The following is a 24,155-nucleotide window of genomic DNA, read 5'->3' on the forward strand; positions in this document are numbered from 1 at the left end:
AAAAAAAGACCCTAATCTGGTATTTAAAGCTCAGTGGAAGGGTTGGAACATTTTTTTTCTATGAAATTGAAGACATTGATAATAAGAAATGGAACTGAATATCATCCTCTTCTCTTTGGGGATGAAAATTCAAGAAACTTGCCAGAGTTCGCTGGGTGATCCTGGCTAATGTTCACTAGTAGAAGAAGATCTTTAAGGGGAACTCACAGTGAGGGAACAGAGTCCAAGTTGTTAACCTGGTCACTACATAAGTTCTCAGAATTCATGAAAATCAACTAATGCTGCAAGAACATAGACATGAAGTGTGAAGAGTCTCTGTGCCCAGCTCTAGTGTCATTTAAAGCTGAGCTTTGGGAATATGAATGGAATATTTATCTCAATTATGGACTAGAAGAAACCAGAATGAGAGGGACATAGTCCTTCTGTGTATGACCTGTATTTAACAGGGATATCAAGTGTCACAACCAAATTCATGCTGTGAGAGTATTGCTTGTACATCCCACTTATCTCTCCTTTCAAACCTGACCTTTGAAATCACTCCTTCGGACCGACTAATCCTTGAGGGACTTGGTTATTTCAAATAAGAGTTCTCAAGAGAAAGATAGGAAACTTCTTATAAAGAAAACATGTGAGAAAATAATTGTGATATGATGTTTTTTGTATTCCAAATTAGTGAAGTATTTTACACCAGTTGCAGTATGAATTGTGAAAATTTCTATTAAAAAAAAGTTACAAAGAGCCACAAGTGAGTATCAGTTTTTCTCTAGAAAGTGGGGAGCCAGAGATTTGTTTGAGCAGGAGATTGTTGTGATTAGACGTGCATGCAAGGTATATAAATCTGTGCATAAAGGACGGATTTGCAAGGGATGAAATATGGGGACACCCAGCATTGGAATGAATAAGGGAGGGTTATTTCTGTAGTCACAAGGTAAGATAGCTTGCATTAGTCTACTGCCCTATAAAGAAAATCACCTTTTCCCTGTAACATCTAACATATAAGGTCGTTATAAAAATAAGACAAACAAAAGAAGAATAAAGTAAACAAGTGATCAAAGACAGAACAAAACCAAAACAAAGGTTGTACAACTTAAACAGATATGAGAATCATCCTAGGGTTTATCCCTGTACTTCCCTCTGTTCTCACTCAGTCTCAAAAAGAAGAGCTATGGAGAAGTTTATCTATACTTGTCAGAGGTAAATGAAGAGTATAAATTCAAAGATTGATAAAGTTCAACAAAATCTCCAAGATCATCTATTTCAAGTCTCTCATTTACAAAATGAGAGCCAAACTCTGGGATAAAAGTGGCAGATCTGGAACCAGAACCAAAATCTTTTGCTTCTCAATAAAATAATGTTGCAAGGGATTCTTTGGAGGAGGCAGAGTGAATCTTTGTGGAGGCTTCACAGAGAAAGTGCTGATCTTTTGCTTTCTCAGGGGCCAGGCTGCATAAACTGTAATTGGGCTGATCTGGAACTGCTCTCAATCTTTCTGTTGCAGCGAAAGGTATAGCAGGGCTACTCTGTTGACACTGATGATCAGAACACTAGTAGAGGGCAGCAAGAGGCGCTTCTCTAAGCCTCTCCTGAGACAAAACATAACAGGCCTTCCTGGGCAAAAGGAAAAAAATTCAGCCCATTAAAAACAGAAAGTTTTCTCTGACATTTTGTACCTCTCCTTGCACATTTCCCCACTTGTCTTCGTTTCTCAGCCTGACTGCCTCATCTCACCTTTGCCAGGAGGGTCAACATAACTTCATGGTTGACACTGATTTTTCTAACAGCAGCAATTTTAACCCAGTAAAATGTATCCCCAAAGCACAAAAGTTATCAAATTAAAGCATTGGTTGACACTAATTTTTCTAACAGCAGCAATTTTAACCCGGTAAAAAGTATCCCCAAAGCACAAAAGTTATCAAATTAAAGCACCTCTCTAACAACTTGATACCGTGACTAATTCACAAAGGTCTAAAGTGAGTGAGGTGTTGTTTTGTTCCTGACTTTTGCAATCAAGTGGGTGTTCACCTGCCCTTGTCCACCTCTTAGCTTTTATGAACAATCTTTTTTTTTAAATGGGATGCTTCTGAATCCAAGAATCACATCTATGCATTTGTTCTATAGTCTAATATCTGTCTTCATATTTTTGCTGCTATAATTATCTTTCTAGATGATGCATATAAGTTCAAATGCACTCAAGGATCCACCTCCTTGCATTAACTTTAGCTTTATCATGGAAAGTTTCAAACTTAATCAAAATTACAGAGAATAGTATAATTAATAACCATGAATATTTCATCCATGTTCAACTTCCATCAACTCTTAGCCAATCCTTTTTTCATCTATACTGCTTTCCCTCCTTTACCTCATTCCATATTATTTTAAAGCAAAACCCAGACATTATACCTTTTAATTTGTAGATATTTCGATAGGGCATATTGGAAAGATAAGAAATCTTAAAAAAAAAAAATTATCATACATCTAGGCTACCTAAAAATTAGTAAGAAGTGCTTCTTATGATCATATATGTCAATTATATCAATAAATACTTTAAATTTTTTTTGTTTAATCCAAATTCAAGAAGGGTTTATTTACTGTGATACTTGATATGTCTTTAGTTCTCTTCCAATTTGTAGATTGCGCCTTCATTATTATTTTCATTGAAAATTACTTATGAAACTGAATCTTTGGCCTATAGAGTTTCCCAAAATATCACTTTTGATAATCATGTTTTTTATATCATTGTTTTATATTTTCTCTGTCTCCTTCATTTTGTAAAAATTGACCAAGTTTTGATCAAAAGATTTAATCATATTTAGATTTGATCTTTCTGAAAATTTTACTTGTTTAAGTGGTATCATGTATTTCCATTAGGAAGTATACAATACCTAGTTGTCTTTCTTTTTAAAACTATGTTTTCTTCCCCAATATTGAATTTGTCTACAACATAGATTATTTAAATTATATCAATTTAAATTAAAATTTCTTATAAAAATTTTCTTATGACAATACTTAATTGTTAATTTTACACAACGAATTATATTGCTGAACCTGTCCTCTTCTGCAACAATCAAAGAGATGTAAATGATGGAGAATGGAGGGGCAGAAATGATAAGGGAGTCAATGAAATAAGTATCTTGAAGGAATTTATATTTCAAGGTCTAACTCTTGAAAAGTAAATATGGAAGTACAAATGGAACTAGTAACTCTGAGGTTGGCATTGAAAGTGTCTTCATAGACCATGCTCATTGATCTAATCATAGTTCCTCTTACACTTTAATTGCATCCCAAAGGAAAACAGCTCTGTGTTGATGTTGGAGATAATGTCCAATAATGTATACTTTTGAATACCTGGAAAAAATACACACACATACATGCATGTGTATAAATTAATGCAGGCTTTTAATTAAAGTATAGCATACATGGACAAAAATATATAAATTATATCAGAGCTTGATGATTTTTTTCTGAATTTGTAGATGTCATATAACCAGCACTTAAATAAAAAACACAATATTAATATCCACCCAGGTGCCTCCTCATGTCCCCTGTTAATCACCATTTTCCTTTCAAGGGTAAACACTATTCGGACTTCTAATACCATACATTGTTTTACTTGTTTTTGAATATTATATAAATCAAATCATATATTATATGCCTTTTGTGTCTGCTCAACAATTCTATTGTGAAAGTAATTTATGATGTTACATGTAGTTGTGTAGCATTGCTGTATGTATAGTGTTCTGTTGTGTAATTATATCAAAATTTATCCATCCTACTCTTGATTGATAATTGAGAATTGTGCTGTCTCTAGTTTTTTCTTATTACAAATAGTACTGTAGTAAACATTTTTTATATATCATTTGGTGAAAAAATGTATAGATTTCTTTTTTAATTAATTTTTGTTGGAGTATACTTGCTTTACAATGTTGTGTTAGTTTCTACTGTACAGTAAACTCAATCAGCCGTACATATACATATATCCCCTCCCTTTTGGACTTCCTTCCCATGCAGGTAACCACAGTGCATTAAGTAGAGTTCCCTGTGCTATTCAGTATGTTCTCATTAGCTATCTATATTATACACAGTATCAGTAGTGTATATGTGTCAGTCTCATCTCTGAATTCCTCCCACCCACCCACATTCCCCCTTGGCATCCATACATTTGTTCTCTATTTCTGTGTCTCTATTTCTCCTTTGCAAATAGGATCATCTATACCATTTTTCTAGATTCCATATATATGCATTAATATACAATATTTGTTTTTCTCTTTCTGACTTACTTCACTCTGTATGACAGTCTCTAGGTCCAACCACATCTCTACAAATGATCCAGTTTTGTTCCTTTTTATGGCTGAGTAATATTCCATTGTATATATGTACCACATCTTCTTTAGCCATTCCTCTGTTGATGGACATTTAGGTTGCTTCCATGTCCTGGCTATTGTAAATAGTGCTGCTAAGAATATTGGGGTTCATGTGTCTTTTTGAATTATGGTTTTCTGTGGGTGTATGCCCAGTGGTGGGATTGCTGGGTAATATGGTAGTTTTATTTGTAGTTTTTTAAGGAACCTCCCTACTGTTTTCCATAGGGAAACAGTGGCTGTATCAATTTACACTCCCACCAACTGCTGGGAACACTGGGCACCTACATGTAAAAGAATGAAATTAGATTTCTTTTAGATATATATCCAGAAATGAGATTTGTGAACTGAAAGAAATGCATAAGTTCAGGTTTACTATATATTGCCAAAGAGTTTTCCAAAACAGTTTATCAAGTTAAACTTCCACCAGACATGTATGAGAATGCAAGTTGATTCATATCCTTGTCTTTGTTTGGTACACCTATTTTACATAGTAGACACTCTGGCAAGTTTTTTTCTGGTATCACATTATGGTTTTTATTTTTCCTTTTGCTGGTGCCTAGTAAAGTTAAATCCTTATGTTTACCTCTCTTGCTAATTACCTGTTCAAGTCTTTTGCCCATTTTACTGTTGAGTTGTTTTTGTTTTCATCAGTTTTTCTTGAGACTCTCTTTATATGTTTGGCATTACTTTCTAACCTAGAGGTAAAGAAATATGAGGTGATATAAGAAAGAGCAAGACTATTAGTTTTTATAACTTTTATCAGGTTTTGCACTGCCAAATTTAGCTGAGTGCATTAGCTGTAATTCTAAAACATACTTGAAGCATTGTTCTTCAGTGATCAAAGGTGTTTTCTCCTCAATGTGATCTATTACACTGATGTGCTATTGTAAAGATTTGATAGAAGAAAATAAAATCATAGGTACAGAATAATAGCAACAGTAGCAAGAACAGTTCAGGCAAAAGGAGTTTTATTTATTAAAAAAACAATTTATTTAAATATTGTGAGATTCAAGAGAATGCTTACCACCATAATATATACAGAGACAGCTGTCCCTGCAAATGACCTGCCTGGCTATCAGCAAGGCTGAACAGAGACAAGGAGAAGGGGGACAGCTAGCAATGAGGATGTCTCTCTTCATTTATTGTAATCTTTAGTGAGGAGAAAGGATCACATGGGAACTGTCCCTGTGATACATATTTTCCCATCAACTACTTATGTAATTATTTTGTCATAATTTATATATGGGTTTAATTTACTTTTAACAATTGGCATATTGCTTGTTTGTTTATTTGTTTGTTTTTTGGTTTGTTTTTGATCCAGCTCTTGGGTTCACACTTACCACTTAAAATGTCCCATTCAAATATGAGTAAAGTTTTCAAATATTGGCTACCTCTGTGTCTGCCCAAACACAAATTAAAAGAATGCTAACTGGAATATCCAAAATGGTTAGCTGTTTTCAATATTACAAGGTAGTTATCTCCCTCTCCTTCCTCCATAAAACACAGCTCTCAATAGGTGAGTCAAGTCTTTTATTAGTATATTATAATCATCTCTTAATAGGATATAAATCTTTTGGTTTTAAAATACCATTTTAAAGTTGTCATTAAAATGTGATAGATTACCAGTTCTTAAGACATTTAATGACTCAGTGTGAAACTGACCTAGTTGCTGGGTTAATAAGGGAGCAATTTATTTATATCTCCTTAATGAACTTTAAATGTCTTTCTGGAGTGATGAAGTAGGGGATAGCAATACAGGAGGTCTGAAGATGGCAAAGGAAACTGGGCTTTCCTGAAAGGGCCATGCCCTCCTCTGGGTTCTGTGTGCTACAAGTAGGACCTAGTACCTTGATCATCTTTTTCAGGGAAGTTTACATATTCAGGAGAATAGGTAAATTACCCCTAATTTAAGTTAACCTATACCAGCCTCCCTACACCAGGATTTGAAATCTAAGCAGTATTTTAAAATATTTTCTCCAACTTAATCCCTAGATGCAATGAGGCATTAAGTTCTGTCCATAACACTACTATGACATTACTCCTTTTCCTTTTCTTTCAATTCCCACTTCATCTTTCACAACACAGGAATTTAGCTCTGTCTTATACCATTTTTGAAATCTTCTTTTTAGCTTGTCTAATTCATGTCTCTCCCCTACTCCACCCATTTTCAATAAAGCAAGTATAATGTCTGACTTTGACATTGATCACATCAAACTTTGTGTAAAAGCTTTACGTAACTCCTTATTGTCTGAAGAGTAAAATTCAAATTCTTGACCATGCATTCTCTCTAGCTTCACTTATCTCCACCCCTTCACTCACTCTAGTATCCAAATAAGTGTATTCAACTTTTTGGTGTTGTTGTTCAAACATGGTCAAAGAATATGCAACTCCCATCTGTAATGATGCCTCACTATCAGAGAGGGATGGGCAAAAGTTCCAGTTTCTAGAGAGGTGTATCTCTTTTTCACATCAAACAGATCTCTCTTTCTCCTTCTTCCTACCCTTCTCTCTTTCATCAAATGTCCTCTTTTCCTGCAGCCTACAATGACATTTTCTCCACATCCAAATGTGAGACTCACTTCAAATGCCTCATTGAATGATAAAATAAGAAATATAAAATGAAAATTACTTAATATAAACACAGTTTTACAAATATTGTCTTACAGATTATATTACTGAAAATTTTGGTAGAGACTACTAGCTGTTTACCAAAACAAGCTTTCTATTTTGGGGCCCAGACATGTGACATTTCTTTGTTTCTCCAGCATTTAGGTATAACCAGGTGACCAAGTATTTCTCAAGGAGTGTAAACAGATAATGTTCTGTGGCACTTCTGGATCTATAAACTTTCAGATATGTTTCTCTTTGCACACTCTTTCTGTGTTCTTTCTCCTCTGCCAGTGAAAAGAAGAAGATGAAAATGGAAGGAGTTGGAGAGTCTGTATTAGGATTCTCCAGAGAAACAGAAATATATATATGCTTACATTTTATATTCATTCATATAAAATATAAACATATATAAAGTGATTTATTTCAAGAAATTTGCTCATGCTACTGTGGGAGCTGGCAAGTCCAGAATTAGTAGGGCAGGCCTGCAGGCTAGAAACTTGGGAGCAGATGCTACAATCTTGAGACAGAATGTCTTCTCCTTCGAGGAAAACTCAGTTTTTTTCTTAAGGCCTTTACACTGAGTAGATGAAACCCAACACATTACAAAAGATAATCTCCTTTACTTAAAGTTAACTCATTGTAGATGTTAACCACATCTACAGAGTACTTTCACAACAGCATGTGGATTAGGTTTGATTGAATAACTGTATATTACAGCCTAGCCAAGTTGACACATAAAATTATTCCAGAGTTTCTACATGACTACGTGGAAGTAGGCTCCCTTGACAATCTGGGCATGCACACAGAAATGTTATGTAAGTAAGAAGTGAAAGCTTATTGTTTTAAGCCATTGAATTTTTGAGATTTGTTTCCTCAACTAAACTGACTCCAAACAATATACAAAATATTACTAAATAGAGATCTTTCCAGTCCTACTTCAAAGAATAGATGAAAGTAGCCCATAATAAAGCATTGAATGTTGATATGCTAGTAAATTTTACTGTGATGTTGAAGTTGGTTTATTATCTTTAGCAAGTTAAACACTTGTTAAAATGTGGATGATGCTTTAATCGGTCCAAGATGAACACATTTTTCATGGTACTATTTAAAGGTGAATATCCACCAAGCTTCATTTTGGAGTATCACCTCTTTGAAATTAGTGGAGTGAATTTTACTGAGGTTTTAAAAATGTTGTGATTTTTGGATTAAATATTTCCAGAAGAGAGATAGCTATTAGCTTGGCTCTAAACTCTTGATGTAGTCCTCAAGCAGTTAAAGGGACAAAGATGCAATAGTCACGTGGTTTTAGGCTGTAAACCTCAAAATCACAGAGGCAATTACTTGCTTGATTTGGTTGATATTCAGCCAAAATCTATGAGCTCATATTCACTGGCATTGACTATATTTACTACTACCAGAATGATATTCAAATCATTCAGTGTGTAGCCCTAATAATAATTCTGTATGACTAGGGGTTGCTTCTTCAACATTACTTACACGTAATTTATAATCAAGATGTTCAATTAATAATTTCAGCACTTTACACAGTGTTAAGTCAGCTGAAAATATGTGATTTTTCCACTTTTCATTTTTCACAATGCTGAGGAATGCATAATAACCTGACAAAATAAGGATGCCAGGAAAGCAATGATTATTAACAGACTAATGGGAAAAGGAAAGGATTTGAAGAGAAAAGCTGAAAAGTTGATTGAGTTCTGTAAAAATGTAAAGGCATAAAACTATTGCAAAAATAAAGCAGCCATGTCTATAACACTTTTTTATAATTATAATATATAATTTATAATTTATATATAATTTATAATTATTAAAGATAGCTTTGGAAAAGAAAATTGATCCATGTAGGTAGGACAGTCACCACTTTGGGTGCTTTCTTAGTGGAATCTGACAGAGATTTGCTGAAACCCCTTCATAAACTCAGTCCGTGTTTATTTAGACTATTGTTGTTACCTTCCCAATCCACCTTCTTGGGTGCTATTTTTCTTTATTTTTAATCTAACCAAATAACAAGTGTTAGTCCAGTTTAATTCAACTCATTATTAATTTGACTAATACTTATGTAAAATATTTGTCTCAGTGCTAAAGGGATGAAAAGAGAAAATATAACAAGTAATGTAATAATGGTTACAATTTCACTGTGCTAAGTGCTTTACATTGAATTCTTATAATCCTATAAGGTAGGTACAAACAAAATTCTATGGAAGTGAAGATTCAGAAAAGTTAAATTTAAGCTGTGTTTTAAACCCAAGTATGTGGGAGCAGTGACTAGTCTAGTTTGAGTGGTGGGTAGAGACAGTATGTGGAATTTTAAGAGATAAACCTTCAAGAGAACTGGAGGACTATATACCATATATACTACCACAAGACAAATCAGCACTTGGCTCAAAATAATATATTGACAACTCTGTTAGGTCTTTCAACAGCTGAATCATTTGAGCTAAGGTGACACACATCTGCAGTTTTAGCATTTCAGGAAGAAATGCTAAAGACTTATCCCAACATTCATCATTTATATTATAATGGGAACATATTTCCATTTACCTAGGATAATTAATCAGTGTTCTTGAGGGAATGGTACACAGAGGCAGTTCCCTTAAGGGAATTGCTCATGTCTTGGCAGACCTAGATGAAACATCATCTGTGGGGGACAAGGAGTGAGAATGAGGGCTGGGAGGCATGCAGTGAAGAGTCTCCTCTGCACTAGATACTTGACAGAGGGGTAATAATAATGAGATAAAGGTCGTTGGCAAAAGGAGACATAACAGATTTACCCTGTCACAGTGCATCCACATTCTGTTCTGCTTTCTTGTGTACATCAAGGTCTGTCAGAAGAAGAAGGCCAAAATATACAAAATCTGTTCTTAAAAAAGGAGATAAAACCAACTTTCCCAAAAAGGGAGATATTGTTCACTGCTGGTATACAGGAACACTACAGGATTGGACTGTTTTTGATACTAATTTTGAAACGACTTCAAAGAAGAAGAAAAATGCCAAGCTGTTAAGTTTTAAGGTTGGGATAGACAAAGTTATCAGAGGATGGAATGAAGCACTCTTGGCTATGAGTAAAGTAGAAAAGGCTCGACTGGAGATTGAACCAGAATGGGCTTATGGAAAGAGAGGACAGCTTGATGCCAAAATTCCACCAAATGCAAAACTTATTTTTGAAGTGGAATTAGTGGATATTGACTGAAATAGTAAAGACATCAGCAACAATAAAACACGGCCTTGAAGAAACTTAGGTATCTAATTAGAACTGGTTACTATTGTAAGGGAAGAGTCAACTGGAAAATTCAAGAAGTTAGAACTTGTTTACTTGATCCCCAACTTTTAAGAAATGTAATCCATTAGAAATCCTTGAAGTTTAAAATATTTTACTATAACTGTGTAGAATATCACTTAAAATAAACTGACTTGCCTTTTACCTCATGTTGTAAACTAAAAGGCTCAATAAAAATTTATCCAATGTCTTGGAAAAAAAGAACAAAACAGAAGGCCACTTCAAAGGAGGACTAAATTAGGAACAGTATCCTTACTTCACAGATCTAAGCTGGGAGATTCAGAAGTTATTTCCTTCTTCTGGATCTAGATTTAGAGCAGTGCTAGATTACATAAACTGCTTCTGGGGCATAGGCACTTCTTGAACAAAAGATTAATAAGCAAATGAGATAATGGCACGTGATCACCAGAATTAATAAGCTTTCCTTTTTTTTTTTTTTTTTTTTTTTTTAAAGAGGGAGAATTTTAGAACTGCTAGAGTCCGGAGAAGTGACATATCCATGTGGACCAAAGGGAATTTTTGTGATCATTACCCAACTCTCCATTTAGTTTTATATTGAAGAAAATTGTATACTTATAAATGAGGATATTGAGGCCCAAACTTAGTAATTTGCATAAAGTAACATCAAATTAGTAACAGTGTTTTCCAACAAATACTCCATTATGCTATACTACCTCTTAAATAAGCGTAAAGAAATAATTTTGTTTTTTTTTCTAAAGATATGAAGACAACATGAGAGTTTTAATTTAAAGCTATAAAACTTTCTGCTGACACTGCATCAATCTTGTACATGATTAGTTCTTATTGATGAAGCAGGAAATTCCTGATGAAAATTAATTCCCTTGGTATCTAAGAAGCCAGAAACTCCTTGGAAGGTGGAACAAGAGATACCATTGACTTTGTTGAATATACTTCAATGCTTACTGTACTAAGTCCAAAACTCTGACTGAGGAGGGACTGCTATGGATTTTTATTTTATTAGAAAGAAAAAATAATAATTTTAATAGATATTACCAGAGGTGGAAATGACTTTTTATGTAAACTCAGCTAAGCTGTTTGGAGTTAGTTATTGAAAGATGGCCTTAATCATTTTCAAGCTCAATTGAGAGTGAAATGTAGTTCCCCAAATATTAATAATTTCTATTCTGTTATGATTTGAGTTTGCCAAATGTCTTCACCATTTCCAAATATTTTTCCCACCATTTTCACCAATGTTTGAGAAGAAGATATGGCATATATATACACTGAGATTAAAACTTTGCACATTTCCCCTTTGGATCTCAAAGTTTAGTCTCCCTAATTTCCTTCTTGAAATACAAATATCTACTATGAGCTAATACTTTAAACCCTTAACAGCTAAAACTCCCCTGGAATTACTTAAGTGTTAGTTGGGAACACATAAGGAAAGAGGGGCACCAAGTGTAGGAAGGGAAATACTGAAAACCGGGAGCTAGGGCTATCAAAAATGAAACTTCAGGACATCATTATTTTGCCTGGGCTTATTCTGACCTCAGAAAGGACAATATGGGTTGTTAGGTGTATCATAGTGTTAGAATTTTTTCACAACTGTCCTGAGTGGTAGTGCATATCACAAATGTTTTAAATTAATTTCTTCCCCTCTGAAAAATATTTAACAATTGCTTGTACCATATATGCCTTTGCATTTTGAAGGATTATTTTAAATCATTTTGTATTCAGGATAATGACTTCCAAAGCACTTACCATCTTGTGTTAATCAAACAAAAACACTTTGTTCATCACTTGGGGGTATTAAATATTGAATATGTAAAAATCATAGGTAAGTGGTGACATAAAATGAAGGAAAACTTAATATTTAGAATTGAGTAACCCCAATCTCGGTCTCTAATGACTCCTAAGTGGTTAGATGTCCTAAATTTTAAGTGAGATCCTATATCTTTCATAATTTTTATGAGGTTACCTACCATCTATCTATCTACCTACCTATCTGTCTATCTATCTATCTATCTATCTATCTATCTATCTATCTATCTATCTCATCATGACTTTTGAAGATTCCAGAGAGGTGGGTGGTAGATGCATGTGAAGGCAAACAGAATGATTAATGAGGCCTCTCACATCCTGCTGTATGCTCCATTGCACCCAGGGGTCTGACTTTTGTACCAATCACTTGACTGCTACTGGTTTCACAAAGATCACTTGTGACTTTTTAGTCACCTAAATACCTGTGGCAAATATATTTACAACTCTCTTCTTTCCTTTATCTCCTTCTCTTCCCTCTTGCATCTTCTATATATGGCTTTGTTCACAATGTTTTGGTCTTGAATATTCCACTTTTATGAGAAATCATAAAGTCTTAATCCTAAATTTTACATTAAGGAGATATTATTTTGTAAATGCAACTGAAATCAGGGAGGGAGAAAAGACTTTTTGGAAGTGAAAGAAGAGTAATTTTCAATTGGTCATCTACCATTCAACCTCACGATTTTTTTTTTTTAACATCTTTATTGGGGTATAATTGCTTTACAATGGTGTGTTAGTTTCTGCTTTATAACAAAGTGAATCAGTTATACATATACATATGTTCCCATATGTCTTCCCTCTTGCGTCTCCCTCCCTCCCACCCTCCCTATCCCACCCCTCCAGGCTGTCACAAAGCACCGAGCCAATATCCCTGTGCCATGCGGCTGCTTCCCACTAGCTATCTACCTTACTACGTTTGTTAGTGTGTATATGTCCATGACTCTCTCTCGCCCTGTCACAGCTCACCCTTCCCCCTCCCCATAACATCTAGTCCATTCTATAGTAGGTTTGCGTCTTTATTCCTGCCTTACCCCTAGGTTCTTCATCACATTTTTTTTCTTAAATTCCATATATATGTGTTAGCATATGGTATTTGTCTTTTTCTTTCTGACTTACTTCACTCTGTATGACAGACTCTAGGTCTATCCACCTCATTACAAATAGCTCAATTTTGTTTCTTTTTATGGCTGAGTAATATTCCATTGTATATATGTGCCACATCTTCTTTATCCATTCATCCGATGATGGGCACTTACGTTGTTTCCATTTCCGGGCTATTGTAAATAGAGCTGCAATGAACATTTTGGTACATGACTCTTTTTGAATTTTGGTTTTCTCAGAGTATATGCCCAGTAGTGGGATTGCTGGGTCATATGGTAGTTCTATTTGTAGTTTTTAAGGAACCTCCATACTGTTCTCCATAGTGGCTGTACCAATTCACATTCCCACCAGCAGTGCAAGAGTGTTCCCTTTTCTCCACACCCTCTCCAGCATTTATTGTTTCTAGATATTTTGATGATGGCCATTCTGACTGGTGTGAGATGATACCTCATTGTAGTTTTGATTTGCATTTCTCTAATGATGTTGAACGTTCTTTCATGTGTTTGTGGGCAGTGTGTATATCTTCTTTGGAGAAATGTCTATTTAGGTCTTTCTGCCCATTTTTGGATTGGGTTATTTGTTTTTTTGTTATTGAGCTGCATGAGCTGCTTGTAAAATTTGGAGATTAATCCTTTGTCGTTTGCTTCATTTGCAAATATTTTCTCCCATTCTGAGGGTTGTCTTTTGGTCTTGTTTATGGTTTCCTTTGCTGTGCAAAAGCTTTGAAGTTTCATTAGGTCCCATTTGTTTATTTTTGTTTTTATTTCCATTACTCTAGGAGGTGGGTCAGAAAGGAGCTTGCTGTAATTTATGTCATAGAGTGTTCTGCCTATGTTTTCCTCTAAGAGATTGATAGTTTCTGGCCTTACATTTAGGTCTTTAATCCATTTTGAGCTGATTTTTGTGTATGGTGTTAGAGAGTGATCTAATCTCATACTTTTACATGTAGCTGTCCAGTTTTCCCAGCACCACTTATTGAAGAGGCTGTCCTTTCTCCACTGTACATTCCTGCCACCTTTATCAAAGATAAGGTGTCCATATGTGTGTGGGTTTATCTCTGGGCTTTCTATCCTGTTCCATTGATCTATCTTATGTTTTTGTGCCAGTACCATACTGTCTTGATTACTGTGGCTTTGTAGTATAGTCTGAAGTCAGGGAGCCTGATTCCTCCAGCTCCTCTTTTTGTTCTCAAGATTGCTTTGGCTATTTGGGGTCTTTTGTGTCTCCATACAAATTGCGAAATTTTTTGTTCTAGTTCTGTGAAAAATGCCAGTAGTAGTTTGATAGGGATTGCATTGAATCTATAGATTGCTTTGGGTAGTAGAGTCATTTTCACAATGTTGATTCTTCCAATCCAAGAACATGGTATATCTCTCCATCTATTTGCATGATCTTTAATTTCCTTCATCAGTGTCTTATAATTTTCTGCATACAGGTCTTTTGTCTCCTTAGGTAGGTTTATTCCTAGATATTTTATTCTTTTTGTTGCAATGGTAAATGGGAGTGTTTTCTTGATTTCACTTTCAGATTTTTCATCATTAGTGTATAGGAATGCCAGAGATTTCTGTGCATTAATTTTGTATCCTGCTACTTTACCAAATTCATTGATTAGCTCTAGTAGTTTTCGGGTAGCATCTTTAGGATTCTCTATGTATAGGATCATGTCATCTGCAAACAGTGACAGCTTTACTTCTTCTTTTCTGATTTGGATTCCTTTTATTTCCTTTTCTTCTCTGATTGCTGTGGCTAAAACTTCCAAAACTATGTTGAATAAGAGTGGTGAGAGTGGGCAACCTTGTCTTGTTCCTGATCTTAGTGGAGATGCTTTCAGTTTTCCACCATTGAGGATGATGTTTGCTGTGGGCTTGTCAGATATGGCCTTTATCATGTTGAGGAAATTTCCATCTATGGCTACTTTCTGCAGGGTTTTTATCATAAATGGGTGTTGAATTTTGTCAAAAGCTTTCTCTGCATCTATTGAGATGATCATATGGTTTTTCTCCTTCAATTTGTTAATATGGTTTATCACATTGATAGATTTGCGTATATTGAAGAATCCTGACATTCCAGGAATAAACCCCACTTGATCATGGTGCATGATCCTTTTAATGTGCTGTTGGATTCTGTTTGCTAGTATTTTGTTGAGGATTTTTGCATCTATGGTCATTAGTGATATTGGCCTGTAGTTTTCTTTCTTTGTGACATCCTTGTCTGGTTTTGGTATCAAGGTGATGGTGGCCTTGTAGAATGAGATTGGGAGTGTTCCTCCCTCTGGTATATTTTGGAAGAGCTTGAGAAGGATAGGTGTTAGCTCTTCTCTAAATGTTTGATAGAATTCTCCTGTGAAGCCATCTGGTCCTGGGCTTTTGTTTGTTGGAAGATTTTTAATCACAGTTTCAATTTCAGTGCTTGTGATTGGTCTCTTCATATTTTCTATTTCTTCCTGATTCAGTCTTGGCAGGTTGTGCATTTCTAAGAATTTGTCCATTTCTTCCAGATTGTCCATTTTATTGGCATAGAGTTGCTTGTAGTAATCTCTCATGATCTTTTTTATTTCTGCAGTGTCAGTTGTTACCTCTCCTTTTTCATTTATAATTCTATTGATTTGAGTGTTCTCCCTTTTTTGCTTGATGAGTCTGGCTAGTGGTTTATCTATTTTGTTTATCTTCTCAAAGAACCAGCTTTTAGTTTTATTGATCTTTGCTATTGTTTCCTTCATTTCTTTTTCATTTATTTCTGATCTGAGTTTTATGATTTCTTTCCTTCTGCTAGCTTTGGGGTTTTTTTGTTCTTCTTTCTCTAATTGCTTGAGGTGCAAGGTCAGGTTGTTTATTCGAGATGTTTCCTGCTTCTTAAGGTGGGCTTGTATTGCTATAAACTTCCCCCTTAGAACTGCTTTTGCTGCATCACATAGGTTTTGGGTCATTGTGTCTCCATTGTCATTTGTTTCTAGATATTTTTTTCTTTCCTCTTTGATTTCTTCAGTGATCACTTCATTATTAAGTAGTGTATTGTTTAGCCTCCATGTGTTTGTATTTTGTACAGTTCTTTTCCTGTATTTGATATCTAGTCTCATGGCGTTGTGGTCAGAAAAGATACTTGATACAATTTCAATTTTCTTAAATTTACCAAGGCTTGATGTGACCCAATATATGAACTATCCTGGAGAATGTTCCATGAGCACTTGAGAAAAATGTGTATTCTGTTATTTTTGGATGGAGTGTCCTATAAATATCAATTAAGTCCATCTTGTTTAATGTATCATTTAAAGCTTGTGTTTCCTTATTTATTTTCACTTTGGATGATCTGTCCATGGGTAAAGTGGGGTGTTTAAGTCCCCTACTCTGAATGTGTTACTGTCGATTTCCCCTTTTATGGCTGTTAGTATTTGCCTTATGTATTGAGGTGATCCTGTGTTGGGTGCATAAATATTTACAATTGTTATATCTTCCTCTTGGATCGATCCCTTGATCATTATGTAGTGTTCTTCTTTGTCTCTTTGAATAGTCCTTATTTTAAAGTCTATTTTGTCTGATATGAGAATTGCTACTCCAGCTTTCTTTTGGTTTCCATTTGCATGGAATATCTTTTTCCATCCCCTTACTTTCAGTCTGTATGTGTCTCTAGGTCTGAAGTGGGTCTCTTGTGGACAGCATATATAAGGGTCTTGTTTTTGTATCCATTCAGCCAATCTGTGTCTTTTGGTGGGAGCATTTAGTCCATTTACATTTAAGGTAATTATCGATATGTATGTTCCTATTCCCATTTTCTATATTGTTTTGGGTTCATTACTATAGGTCTTTTCTGTCTCTTGTGTTTCTTGTCTAGAGAAGTTCCTTTAGCATTTGTTGTAAAGCTGGTTTGGTGGTGCTGAACTCTCTCAGCTTTTGCTTGTCTGTAAAGGTTTTAATTTCTCCATCAAATTTGAACGAGATCCTTGCTGGGTAGAGTAGTCTTGGCTGCAGGTTTTTCTCCTTCATCACTTTCAGTATGTCCTGCCACTCCCTTCTGGCTTGCAGGGTTTCTGCTGAGAGATCAGCTGTTAACCTTATGGGGATTCCCTTATGTGTTATTTGTTGTTTTTCCCTTGCTGCTTTCAATATGCTTTCTTTGTATTTAATTTTTGACAGTTTGATTAATATGTGTCTTGGTGTATTTCTCCTTGTATTTATCCTGTATGGGACTCTCTGTGCTTCCTGGACTTGATTAACTATTTCCTTTCCCATATTAGGGAAGTTTTCAACTATAATCTCTTCAAATATTTTCTCAGTCCCTTTCTTTTTCTCTTCTTCTTCTGGAACCACTATAATTCGAATGTTGGTGCGTTTAATATTGTCCCAGAGGTCTCTGAGACTGTCTTCAGTTCTTTTCATTCTTTTTTCTTTATTCTATTCTGCAGTAGTTATTTCCACTATTTTATCTTCCAGGTCACTTATCTGTTATTCTGCCTTAGTTATTCTGCTATTGATCCCATCTAGAGTACTTTTAATTTCATTTATTGTGTTGTTCATCGTTGCTTGTTTCATCTTTATTTCTTCTAGGTCCTTGTTAACTGTTTCTTGCATTTTGTCCATTCTATTTCCAAGATTTCGGATCATCCTTACTATCATTATTCTGAATTCTTTTTCAGGTAGACTGCCTATTTCCTCTTCATTTGTTAGGTCTGGTGCATTTTTATCTTGCTCCTTCATCTGCTGTGTGTTTTTCTGTCTTCTCATTTTGCTTATCTTACTGTGTTTGGGGTTTCCTCTTTGCCGGCTGCAGGTTCGTAGTTCCTGCTGTTTTTGATGTCTGTCTCCAGGTGCTAAGGTTGGTTCAGTGGGTTGTGTAGGCTTCCAGGTGGAGGGGGCTAGTGCCTGTTTTGTGGTGGATGAGGCTGGATCTTGTCTCTCTAGTGGGCAGATTCACGTCTGGTGGTGTGTTTTGGGGTGTCTGTGGCCTTATTATGATTTTAGGCAGCCTCTCTGTTAATGGGTGGGGTTGTGTTTCTGTTTTGCTAGTTGTTTGGCATAGGTTGTCCAGCACTGTGGCTTGCTGGTCGTTGAGTGAAGCTGGGTGCTGGTGTTAAGATGGTGTTCTCTGGGAGATTTTCGCCGTTTGATATTATGTGGAGCTGGGAGGTCTCTTGTTGACCAGTGTCCTGAAGTTGGCTCTCCTACCTCAGAGGCAGAGCCCTGACTCCTGGCTGGAGCACCAAGAGCCTTTCATCCACACGGCTCAGAATAAAAGGGAGAAAAAGTAGAGAGAATTAGTAGAAGTATGAGGAAAGAAGGAAGGAAGGAAGGAAGGAAGGAAGGAAGAAAGAAAGAAAGAAAGAAGCAAAGAAGAAAAGAAGGCAAGAAGGAAAGAAAGGAGGGAAGGAGGGAGGAAGGAAGGAAGGAAGGAGGGAAAGAAGGAAAAAAGACAGAAAGAAAAGATACAGTAAAAATAAAATAAAGTATAATAAAGTTATTGAATTAAAAAATTCTTATTTAGAAAAAAAAAGGGGGGGCGGATAGAACCTTAGGACAAATGTTGGAAGCAAAGCTATACAGACAAAATCTTACACGGAAGCATACACATACTTCCTCACTAAAAGAGGTAAAGGGAGAAAAATCATAAATCTTGCTCTCAGAGACCACCTCCTCAATTTAGGATGATTTGTTGTCTAAAGGAGGGAGGGAAGGAAGGAAGGAAAGAAAGAAAGAAAGAAAGAATGAAGGTAAAGTATAATAACGTTATTAAAATTAATTATTAAGAAAAAAAATTTTAAAAAAAACATGGACGGATAGAACCCTAGGACAAATGGTGGAAGCAAGACTATACAGACAAGATCTCACACAGAAACATACACATACACATTCACAAAAAGAGGAAAAGGGAAAAAAGTCATAGATCTTGCTCCCAAAGTCCACTTCCTTAATTTGGGATGATTGGTTGTCTATTCAGGTATTCCACAGATGCAGGGTATATCAAGTTGATTGTGGAGCTTTAATCCGCTGCTTCTGTGGCTGCTGGGAGAGATTTCCCTTTCTCTTCTTTGTTCTCACAGCTCACCGGGGCTCAGCTTTGGATTTGGCCCTGCCTCTGCGTGTAGGTCGCTGGAGGGCGTCTGTTTTTTGCTCAGACAGGACGGGGTTAAAGGAGCCTCTGTTTCGGGGGCTCTGGCGCACTCAGGCCGGTGGGGAGGGAGGGGCGGGGAGGGAGGGGCACGGAGTGCGGGGCGGGCCTGCAGCGGCAAAGGCCGGCATGACTTTGCACCAGCCTGAGGCCTGCCGTGCGTTCTCCCGGGTAAGTTGTCCCTGGATCCCGGGAACCTGGCAGTGGTGGGCTGCACAGGCTCCGCGGAAGAGGGGTGTGGAGAGTAACCTGTGCTCGCACACAGGCCCCTTGGTGGCGGCAGCAGCAGCCTTAGCGTCTCCCGCCCCTCTCTGGGGTCTGCGCTTTTAGCCGCAGCTCGCGCCCGTCTCTGGGGTTCGCGCTTTTAGCCGCGGCTCGCGCCCGTCTCTGGAGTTCCTTTAAGCAGCGTTCTTAAACCCCTCTCCTCACACACCAGGAAACACAGAGGGAAGAAAAAGTCTCTTGCCTCTTCGGCAGGTGCAGACTTTTCCCCGGACTCCCTCCCGGCTAGCCGTGGTGCACTAACCCCTTCAAGCTATGCTCAAGCCGCCAACCCCAGTCCTCTCCCTGCGCTCCGTCTGAAACCGAAACCCGAGCCTCAGAGCCTCAGCTCGCAGCCCCGCCCGCCCCGGCGGGTGAGCAGACAAGCCTCTCGGGCTGGTGAGTGCCGGTCGGCACCGATCCTCTGTGCGGGTATCTCCCCGCTTTGCCCTCTGCACCCGTTGCTGTGCACTCCTCCGTGGTTTCGAAGCTCCCCCCTCCGCCTCCCGCAGCCTCCGCCCGCGAAGGAGCTTCCTAGTGTGTGGAAACTTTTCCTCCTTCACAGCTCCCTCCCACTGGTGCAGGTGCCGTCCCTATTCTTTTGTCTCTGTTTTTTCTTATTTTTTCTTTTGCCCTACCCAGGTACGTGGGGAGTTTCTTGCCTTTTGGGAGGTCTGAGGTCTTCTGCCAACCTTCAGTAGGTGTTCTGTAGGAGTTGTTCCACGTGTAGATGTATTTCTGGTGTATCTGTGGGGAGGAAGGTGATCTCCACGTCTTACTCTTCCGCCATTTTCCAGCCAAGTTCCAACCTCACGATTTTAACCACTACATTTATAGTAACAAGTAACCCCCAAATTGTTTCTTTTTTCCAGATTTCCTTTCCAATTATATCCATGGAACTTTCATCTTGGATGTCCAAAAACGATCTCAAAATTTTGGTTAATATAAGCATACTGTCTTCATAATTCTCCACGAGGCTTAAGCCGTTGAAATGCTCCTTTCTTTCTTTGTCTCCCACATTCATTCACTGAATCTTCTCAATAACTGACTTGTAAGGTTTCTTGTAGCCATATTTTTTCCACTGCCAGAATACTAGTTCCAGCCCTTATATCTTTGTGTCTAGATAAATTATGTGAAAGATATTTATTGAACACTGAAAACATATACCATAGTTCTAGACGACATTAACTTTAATATAGACACAGATCCTATGCTATAAGGAGCTTGTAGTCTGATAGACGTTTGACTTCTTTTTCCACTTACCTTCTTTCTAATACATTTTGCTTACTACTTCCTTGTTTATTTGATCAATACACCTCTTAAATCTTGCTCCTTTCATTCTTTAAACACCTTCAATATTTACCTATTTCAGAGAGGTGGACCTTAGGTTTTGAAGGCTTCTACAGTTTTACCCAAATATATCTCTTTAATGTTATCACCTCTTTTTATTTTCCATAAAATCTGAAGTCATCAGACTATTTTATTTCTTGTCCCTCAAAGATATCATATGTACTTTGTTCTCCACAGTCCTTCTTGACTGTCTCATCATCACTGTTGTGAGTCTAAAACTCTTGCATCTTCCATGGATCTCTCCCTTCCTACCCTATACAACCTTAATAATCTTCTTACCAGTAATTCCTTGATCATCCTCCAGACACCACCCAACACTGAGCCTTCTTTTTTATTAATTTATTTTTTGGAATAAGTCACCAATTAAAAATCTATACTTTTCAATTATTTATCTTGTTTATGGTGTATCTCTCCATGAATAAGATCAGTAGGATGTGAGCTTTAGGAAGGCAAGAAGATTTTGCTCACTGCTAATCACCAGTGCCTGAAATAGTTTTTATCACATACTAATCACTCAATAAATTCTTTTTGGAAAGAATTAGTGGATTAATTAATTCACTCTTTCAGGTTTTTGATTTTTTTTTAATTTTTGTCTCTGTAACACAGCCTTTATTTATTTATTTATTGAAGTCTTTATTGAATTTGTTACAGTATTGCTTCTGTGTTTTCTTTTTTTGTTTTATTTTTCCTTTTGTTTTTTTAGGATTTAAACAAATGTTTATTGGAATCGAAAGCTTGTAATTTTCAACTACAAAGTATTACAAAATGTCTGTTGTCATTGCTATTGGTGATCCATTTAGACCTCCTGTTTTTTGTGTTTTTTTTCTTAATTCAAACAGAAAGTCACAAAAATTATAATCATCCTCATCAGTTCACTCAGTCCCATGTAATTAATTTTTTTTTCTTGATCTTTTCTTAGCACTTTTATGAATTCATCAGTTTTCCATTAGAGTTCTGAAAATGCTTATTCATTCAATTCAGCAGTATAGTCAGTTACCAGAAACCTGTACTTGTCAGAGTCTTTTGCATGAATTCCTTGAAGATGAAACCCTTTTATAGGAACATTTTTGCAAAAGCATCAGAGTACACCCAGAACTCTCTGTAAATGACAAAAGACTTAAAAATGACCACGGTTAAAGATTTGAAGAAAGTTGATAATAATGCAATTGACAAGGAAATTTAGTTATTTATGAGATATACATTTTAAAGTAATAACTAGAATTATGACTTATAACATTATACCAGAACATATAAGATTTTTAGAAATTTCATGTAATGTCTGAAACATTTATATTAACATATTTCCATACAAATAACCAAAGAAAGTTTAGTATTAGCTGTTGTTCTTTTTTTGTTTTTTTATACTGCAGGTTCTTATTAGTCATCAGTTTTATACACATCAGTGTATACATGTCAATCACAAACGCCCAATTCAGCACACCACCATCCCCACTCCACCGCGGTTTTCCCCCCTTGGTGTCCATACGATTGTTCTCTACATGTGTGTCTCAACTTCTGCCCTGCAAACCAGTTCATCTGTACCATTTTTCTAGGTTCCACATACATGCGTTAATATACGGTACTTGTTTTTCTCTTTCTGAGTTGCTTCAATCTGTATGAAAGTCTATAGATCCATCCATGTCTCAACAAATGACTCAATTTTGTTCCTTTTTATGGCTAATATTCCATTGTATATATGTAGCAAAACTTCTTTATCCATTCACCTGTTGATGGGCATTTATGTTGCTTGCATGACCTGGCTATTGTAAATAGTGCTGCAATGAACATTGGGGTGCATGTGTCTTTTTGAATTATGGTTTTCTCTGGGTATATGCACAGTAGTGGGATTGCTGGGTCATATGGTAATTCTATTTTTAGTTTTTTAAGGAACCTCCGTACTGTTCTCCATAGTGGCTGTATCAGTTTGCATTCCCACCAACAGTGCAAGAGTGTTCCCTTTTCTCCACACCCTCTCCATCATTTGTTGTTTGTAGATTTTCTGATGATTCCCACTCTAATTGGTGTGAGGTGATACCTCATTGTAGTTTTGATTTGCATTTCTCTAATAATTAGTGATGTTGAGCAGCTTTTCATGTGCTTCTTGGCCATCTGTATGTCTTCTTTGGAGAAATGTCAATTTAAGTCTTCTGCCCATTTTTGGATTGGGTAGTTTGTTTCTTTAATATTGAGCTGCATGAGCTGTTTATATATTTTGGAGATTAATCCTTTGTCTGTTGATTCGTGTGCAAATATTTTCTCCCATTCTGAGAGTTGTCTGTTCATCTTGTTTATGGTTTCTTTTGCTGTGCAATAGCTTTGAAGTTTCATTAAGTCCCATTTGTTTATTTTTGTTTTTATTTCCATTACTCTAGGAGGTGGATCAAAAGAGATCTTGCTGTGATTTATGTCAAAGAGTGTTCTTCCTATGTTTTCCTCTAAGAGTTTTATAGTGTCCAGTCTTACATTTAGGTCTCAAATCCATTTTGAGTTTGTTTTTATGTATGGTGTTAGAGAGTGTTCTAATTTCATTCTTTTACATGTAGCTGTCCAGTTTTCCAAGCACCACTTATTGAAGAGACTGTCTTTTCTCCACTGTATATCTTTGCCTCCTTTGTCATAGATTAGTTGACCATAGGTGCATGGGTTTATCTCTGACTTTCTATCTTGTTCCATTGATCTATGTTTCTGTTTTTGTGCCAGTTCCATATTATCTTGATTACTGTAGCTTTGTAGTTTAGTCTGAAGAAAGGGAGTCTGACTCCTTCAGTTCCTTTTTTTTCCATCAAGACTGCTTTGGCTATTCGGGGTCTTTTTTGTCTCCATACAAATGTTAAGATGATTTGTTCTAGTTCAGTAAAAAATGCCATTTGTAATTTGATAGGGATTTCACTGAATCTGTAGATTGCTTTGGGTAGTATAGTCTTTTTCACAATATTGATTCTTCCAATCCAAGAACATGGTATATCTCTCCATCTGTCGGTATCATCTTTAATTTCTTTCATCAGTGTCTTATAATTTTCTGCATACAGTTCTTTTTTCTCCATAGGTAGGTTTATTCCTAGGTATTTTATTCTTTTTGTTGCAATGGTAAATGGGGGTGTTTCCATAATTTTTGTTTCAGATTTTTCAGCATTAGTGTATAGGAATGCAAGAGATTTCTATGCATTAATTTTGTACTCTGCAACTTTACCAAATTCATTGATTACCTCTAGTAGTTTTCTGGTGGCATTTTTAGGATTCTCTATGTATAGTATCAGGTCATCTGCAAACGGTGACAGTTTTATTTCATGTTTTCC

Source organism: Stenella coeruleoalba, assembly GCF_951394435.1.
Source record: "Stenella coeruleoalba genome assembly, chromosome: 14".
Lineage (NCBI taxonomy): Eukaryota > Metazoa > Chordata > Mammalia > Artiodactyla > Delphinidae > Stenella > Stenella coeruleoalba.